The sequence below is a fragment of the Mus pahari genome, chromosome 15 (genome assembly GCF_900095145.1).
Source record: "Mus pahari chromosome 15, PAHARI_EIJ_v1.1, whole genome shotgun sequence".
In the NCBI taxonomy this organism is placed as follows: Eukaryota; Metazoa; Chordata; class Mammalia; order Rodentia; family Muridae; genus Mus; species Mus pahari.
This window is the reverse complement of record NC_034604.1, coordinates 17080224-17087277: the sequence shown is the minus strand read 5'-3', so window position 1 is coordinate 17087277 and position 7054 is coordinate 17080224.

Below are 7054 nucleotides of genomic sequence, written 5' to 3'. Positions count from 1 at the left end.
GGAGGGAGGGAAGGAGGGAGGGAGGGAGGAAACAGGTCCCCTTTATGTTGTCTATATAACATGCTCAAACTCTCAGCACCCTGCCTCTTAATTAGACCTGAGTCCTTTCTTTCCCACACCTTCTTTTAAGCCTTTTAAGTTTATAATTCTATGCTCTAAAGTTACGCTGAAGGCACTCATGCTAGTGTTGGGGTAAGGCATGGAGGTCAGCTGACCCTAGCCTGAGGATTGGAATCATGTGCCTCTTTAGAACAGAGCCATCAAGGGCGTCTATGATCACAGCATGGGCTGTCCTCAGGACAAAAATCAAGAATACCACTCAGGAATACTGCTCAAGAATACAGCCCCACAATTAATGAACTTAACAGGAAAATAAAACAAAGCAAACAAAAAGCAAGACTTAGATTTTAAAAGGGGATTCTCTTCTACACCGTACCCAGAATTCGGAGGCTCTTTTTCTCCTCTCACAGCCTTATTCACAATGATTAGCTTTATCATTCCTATCATTTGAAGGATGAGTTTGTTTCATATTTTTCTCACCCCTTTCCCTACAGATCCTAAGGTTCAGATGCAATCTGTGAAGTAAAATTCATGGCCCTGTGAGTGACTTGAAGGTTACCCTGAGAACTCTTGGCTTCACCATTCTTCTTGAAAATCCTGTGCCCTTGCTCGTCTCTCCACTCACTAAATTTGGTCTGAGCCTGTATTAAGGGTTACGACATTACTGTCTGCTGGCTTCCAGAGAAACTGCTAAGTACTGAGAAAGCAAGCACTTAGCCGCTTTTAGTTGTGACCGATGGTTTGCTAATAAGAGCCTAAAAGGATCCGAAGGAGCAGGGCAAGGATGCAGAAAACCTCTAATAGGTCACCAAGGGACTTCTGTACCTGTTTATAGAAAGAGGGCCACATCAGATTTTATTACAAGTCCAGTTCAGTTTAGAGTCTTGTGACTGGCAGGTAATGCTCATGATGGATGGAGCAGTGGTTATGGTTGGGGTGGGCAGTGTATATTTCAGGCAGTGTGTGAAGAACTTACATCGCATCCTACTCTAATGCACCTATAAACAGCTATACAAGAATAGAAGAGATGACATTGGAGCTATCTGTAGTTTCTGTCTCCAGCATTAACATCCATGGAGGGAATTCCTCCACCCATTTGTCTCTGTATTGATTATAAGTGTGGTTTGGAGACCAATGGGTGGTATTAGATAGAGATATTTAACAAAGAGACAAACATAATTTACGTATTGTGTGTGGAAACACTGCTTTCCTAGAGTAATCATAGTGTCTTAGGGTTTTATTGCTATGAAGAGACACCACGACCATGGCAGCTCTTATAAAGTGAAACATTTAATTGGGGCTGGCTTACAGTTTCAGACGTTAATCCATTATTGTCATGGCAGGAAGCATGGCAGTGTGCAGGCAGATGTGATGCTGGAAAGGGAGCTGAGAGTTCTATATCTTGGTCCACAGGCAGCAAGGAAAGAATGTGTGCCACACTGGGCATAGCTTGAGTGTAAGAAAACTCAAAGCCTGCTCCACAGCGACACAGTTCCTCCAACAGGGCCACACCTACTCCAACAAGGCCATACCTCCTAATAGTGCCACTCCCTATGACCAAGTATTCAAACACATGCATCTATGAGGGCCATTTCTAGTCAAACCACCACAAATAGCAACCATGGCTTTCAGCTCCAGGAGGAGCATTTTTCTATTTGACTTGCACAGAAGATATTTCCATCTGTGTTTTATATCAGAAGGAACTGTGAGACGTGAAGCATCCTACCCAAGGCACTGAGCTTGTGAGTAGGTGGAAGACACGTTTAAGAGCAGACACGTGGGGCGGTGAAGCCCCTCGGCAGGAGGAATATTCTCTATCTGCAGTATCATCATCCACGTTAATGTTTGCTGTGGATCTTGAATATGCCTTGTTAGTTCATAAGCACCGAAAAGGAGAGTCTATACCCTAACTATCAAATCATATTCTAAAGCTGGATGCATCTGAAATCCCAGCCCTTGGAGGTAGAAGCAGAAGGACCATAGGTTTGAGGCTAACCTTGTCTACAGAGTGAGAGCATATCTTCCAGCTGTTTGTGAGAGCATATCTCCCTGCTGTTTGTGAGAGCATATCTCCCTGCTGTTTGTGGGAGCATATCTCCCTGCTGTTTGTGGGAGCATATCTCCCTGCTGTTTGTGGGAGCATATCTCCCTGCTGTTTGTGAGAGCATATCTCCCTGTTGTTTCTGGGAGCATATCTCCCTGCTGTTTGTGAGAGCATATCTCCCTGCTGTTTCTGGGAGCATATCTCCCTGCTATTTGTCTCCTCCCCCAGAAATAAAGAAGAGAGAAGGAAAAAATGAAGGGAGGGAAGAAGGAAGGGAGGGCAGGCCATGGTCCATTGATCATTTAATATAAACAGGCATAGTACCTCTTTTTTTTTTTTCTAGGTACTTAGATCCTGGGAATAATACTGCTTCCCTGTGGTGACAATATATAAGCATCTTGAACATTTTGAAGGAAACACACTCTACTGATGACAATAGGATAAATCCTATTTCCAGTATGGTATATTTTCAGAAGTTGGCAAAAGACTCAGAACATGTGTAGCCTTGCTTGCCAGCTTGTTTCGGTCCCAGGAATCAGCTGGAGTAGTGTGCTCAGGTGAGAGGAACACACTGCTTGGTTTGACCTTCCTGACTTCCTCAAGTTGGATCCAGAAGGATTAGTTTAACTTTACTGCCACTGGTGTTATTGTGTAGTAAACAGGACAAATAGCACACCCTTCAAAGTGTTGCTATGAGAACACAAGAAAAAGTTCTTTAAATTTCCTCACAAAGCTCCTAAAACACGATAGATGTTCAATGAGAATTAACTAACTTTCCAAACATCCTGGTTGAGAGATGTGTTAATAAGTAACCTTTTTGAACTGACTTCAGAGCAGCTCCAAGATGTACTTAGTGAACAAAATGAGTTTGAGAAAGATAAATGACATTTATGGTTTGGGGAGGGGAGAGCAGGAGGGAGATGCAACCTCAGCCATTTGTTGGATTGTCTACACTTTTCTACTGTTTGAGTTTTACAATATATGCATGTACTTGAATATTATTTTTATAACACAATAGTAAATAACAACAAAAACAAAGACTCGCTGAACCTTTGTGGTGCAGAGTATATTTTAAAGCTATTAAGGAATGATTTCTCACTCACTTTTCTCTACTCACAGATCAGTACTGCTCTCGAACTTCATCAGAGCGCTTTCTCTGCTGGGAATAATGTTTGACGTAGAAAATTACAAGTGGCCAGAGTGCTGGAGGAAGTGCCATCAGCAGGATCAGTACACAAAGTCCAGCAGCCACAATGCTGAGAGGAAGTGTCGTCAGCTTGATCAGTACACGTGCTCCATTTGTTATCGCTGCACTCTTCCCATAAGGCTCAGGGAACATCACAGAAGAAGAGGCAGAAAGACTGCAAGGGACAGAGCACAGGAAGGACCAGAGAAAAAGTGTCCTCTGGATAAGAAGGCAAGAGCACTGCACTCCTGCGCTCACAGCCACTGTGGTTGCCTTCAGCAGACTCGCATAGGTCAAGTCAGTCAACATTCCAGCATAGAGTGGGGAGGGACTTATGGGCCCCAACTCCTACTTGAGGAGCTATTGACAGGTGAAGGTTTCTGGAGAAGGGAAGGTCAGTTTTCCTTAGGAGTGTGGCCTCTGGTAGGCTGACTGCACTCCAGTGGAAGGCCCTATACCCAGGAGTATACAGAAAAGACAACGTAGACTTAATGGCTTATTAAAAAGAATAAAGAGGAAATGGAGTTGGAGAGGGCTGGGGAGATGGAGATAGATCTGAGAGGGGGTAGGATAGGAAAAAGAGTGAGTATGATAAAAATATGCTGCACGGAATTCTCAAGGATTAATAAAACTATGAATAAAAGGAAACAGCCCACAATAAGCAAGAAGACAGACACACAAACAAACACATAAAACATGATGTAAAAGACATGTGTGTGTGTGTGTGTGTGTATACAGCCAACAACAAACATCTACATGTGAAATAATTATAAATAAAAAAGGTTATAAAATTGAGAATAAGGAGCACTGGAAGGATTCAAGGGAGATTATCTGGGAGGAGCTGAAGAGAGATGAAAATTTGATAGGTATAGCCAGCCTATGTACTCCGTGGGTTCTTTTAGCTTCCACCCTTCTCCACCCCTTTTCTTCCACTCTTTCAACCTCCTAACACTAGATAACAGATAAAAAGAGATAGAGGGGGAAAGGGTATGATGCTATCATTAGACTACTTCCTGCTGATTAGGAGCATCGAGTTCCTTGGAGCAAGTTTGGTCTTCGCTGTCAGGACAACTAATTTCTTCTTTTTCTTGTTTCTTCTTTGTGCACAACCACTTAACAAACCACGAGCAACAGCAACCAACAGCCACCAACCAACGAATTCACTCCTTCGCTCAGAGCCCTAGCTTCTATCTACCCTCGGACGAGTACCCAGGATTCCAAACATCACACAAATTGCAGAAGCTATCTGCAGCTGGAAGAATCACACTCCTGCTAGAGCATGAGGCAAGTCATGGTCTGCTGCCATGAACAACCTGAAGCCGTCCCATGCCCCACACCTGAGATGAAAACGAAGAAATATTCCCATAATAGTTCTGTGTTTTTCAAAGAAACCAAAACCCCCAAATTGTCACTACAGATAGGATTAAAAATCACCATGGAAATAAACTCTTGAAAATATCTGTGAGGGACATCTAGACTGTGCTAGTTGAGGTAGAGAAGAATCACCCTAATTCTGGATGCCACCATTCCACAGCTGAGTCCTATACTAAATGAAAGGGGGGAGCAAGCTCAGCTTATCACTCCTGCTTCATCACTGCCTGTGGCATGTGACCAGCTGCCTCCTTGAGCTGTCCTGCCTCCAAGCCTGTACCCCTTTGAACTTTAGCCAAAAAGAACTCTCCTTCCCTTAATCAGCTTCTTGCCAGGTCTTTGGTCACAGCAATGAGAAAAATAACTAAGGTGGCATCTATCCATTGTTTATTCGAACATTTAAGAGCTCACTGTGCCAGGTACTTTTGTTCCAACTCTCTAGGGAGATAACATGTTACATGCTTCCATGCAGTGATTTGCAAGGATAGATACTTCTTTTTCTCTGTAAAATTAATTTTCACTTATCATCTTAAAGTTGTTAATAGTATGATTGGAATTATTTATAAAAATACTCATTAAGGCAACCCTCAAATCGGAAGCGAAGGGAGAGAAACCCTTGTCACCTGCTGTTGCCCTTCAGAAATGTTCACATTGTAAAGAAAAGCATCACTTTGTACAAGCACTTTCTATTCCATAAAATTCAAGGCTTTGGGTCAGGCCATTCTGAACCTGCACTGTATAAGCATAAGCAAGACACACCCACTGTCAAAGGCTTTACAACACAGCGATAGTATCTGTCTGCATAGATCATGGTAAAATGCCTTCCCAAGGGTTTTCATCCATGAAAACCTAGGGGGAATAATAATGGAAAGCAAAGTGGAATTTATTAAATTGTTCTTTTATTGTACCTGCACAATCATTTCGGCCCCGATTTCCACAGGCACAAAAGAAAACCAAATTAAGTCTTGGATTTATTGCCTGCTTTGGGCATCTTGACATCTACTGCGTAAACTTAAGTCTGTTTCCTTGCAACCATTGTCAGAGGCATCTTGTGTTTCTCACTGACAAATTATATAACAAAGAGACAAAGGAGATTACGGCACTAGACAGAGCAGGCAGCATCAGTAGAGCTAGCACTCCCCAACCTTAAGGTAGCTCTCCTGTTTCTCAGATCAGATTGTAGTTTTTTCCAACTCTAGCAGCCTATTATTTTAAGAGACACTGTTACAACATAATGGCACAGAACCATAAAAAAGAAAAATAATGGAACAGATGCATTAGGCAAACATCAGCAAAGAGATATATAAGGCAAATAAGAGACAGGTGACATGAGAGGAAAAGGAGCAAGCCCTCAGGGAGATGTGACAATCACAAGCGTCTGTGAGCCTAAGGACAAGACATATCATCAGAAATAACAAGGCAGTTGCAAAACCAAATGGAGAGGGCCAACTCACAGTGAGCAATTTTAACATATCCACGCGAGAACAGACATTCAAGGAAACCACAGGAACTTGAGTAGGAAGGGAATGTTTCTCTTGTAAATGTGATGGTAGTGGATATGCGTTGCTCCCTAAGCTGAATAAATACAAAATACCTACCTGGCTCTACGTTTCCAAGTACCCATGACTCATTCACATAACTTGATCACAAACAGGTGACAAGGGAGTTTAATAAAACTTAAGGAATTAACACATTTCCCGACCACAAAGCACACGCACAAAGTAAAAACAAAAATTAATAATTTAAATAAATTAATAATATTATTATAATAAAATTATAATAATAAAATTGATAATTTAAATAAATTAATAATACAATTTAAAATCTAGATATTTAGAAGGCGTTAGTATATATCTGATAAATCATCAGTTAAAGAAGTTCTCAGAACAGACTAGAGATACTGCTTTAGAACCAAACAATAGCTAGTCTGCATCAAAATACTTTTGTGTTATCAAAAGATACACAAGGGTGCGCACACTGATATCAGAACGTGGAGATCCATTCATTAAAAGGAAAAGTCAGATACGGTGAAACAGATTTGTAATCCTGGTCCTCCTACCACACCAGAGGCCAAGGAAGGAGGATTGAGGTAAATTTGAGGCCACTCTTGTCTACCGTAAGGAGAGATAAGAGAGGAAGAAGAGCGGGGAGGGAAGAGTAAGAACATGGAATATTTGGGGGCTGGAGAGATGACTGTGCTAAGAGCAAAGGCTGCTCTCCCAGAGGACCCAGGTTTGATTCCAAGAACCCACATGGCAGCTCCTAGCCTTCTATGATGCCCATCACAAAGGATCAAATGCCTTCTGCATCCTCTTATGGTTTCCATGGCAGCAGGAATGCACGTGGTACACACAGATGCATGCAGGCAAAACACCACACATGTAAAATACTTT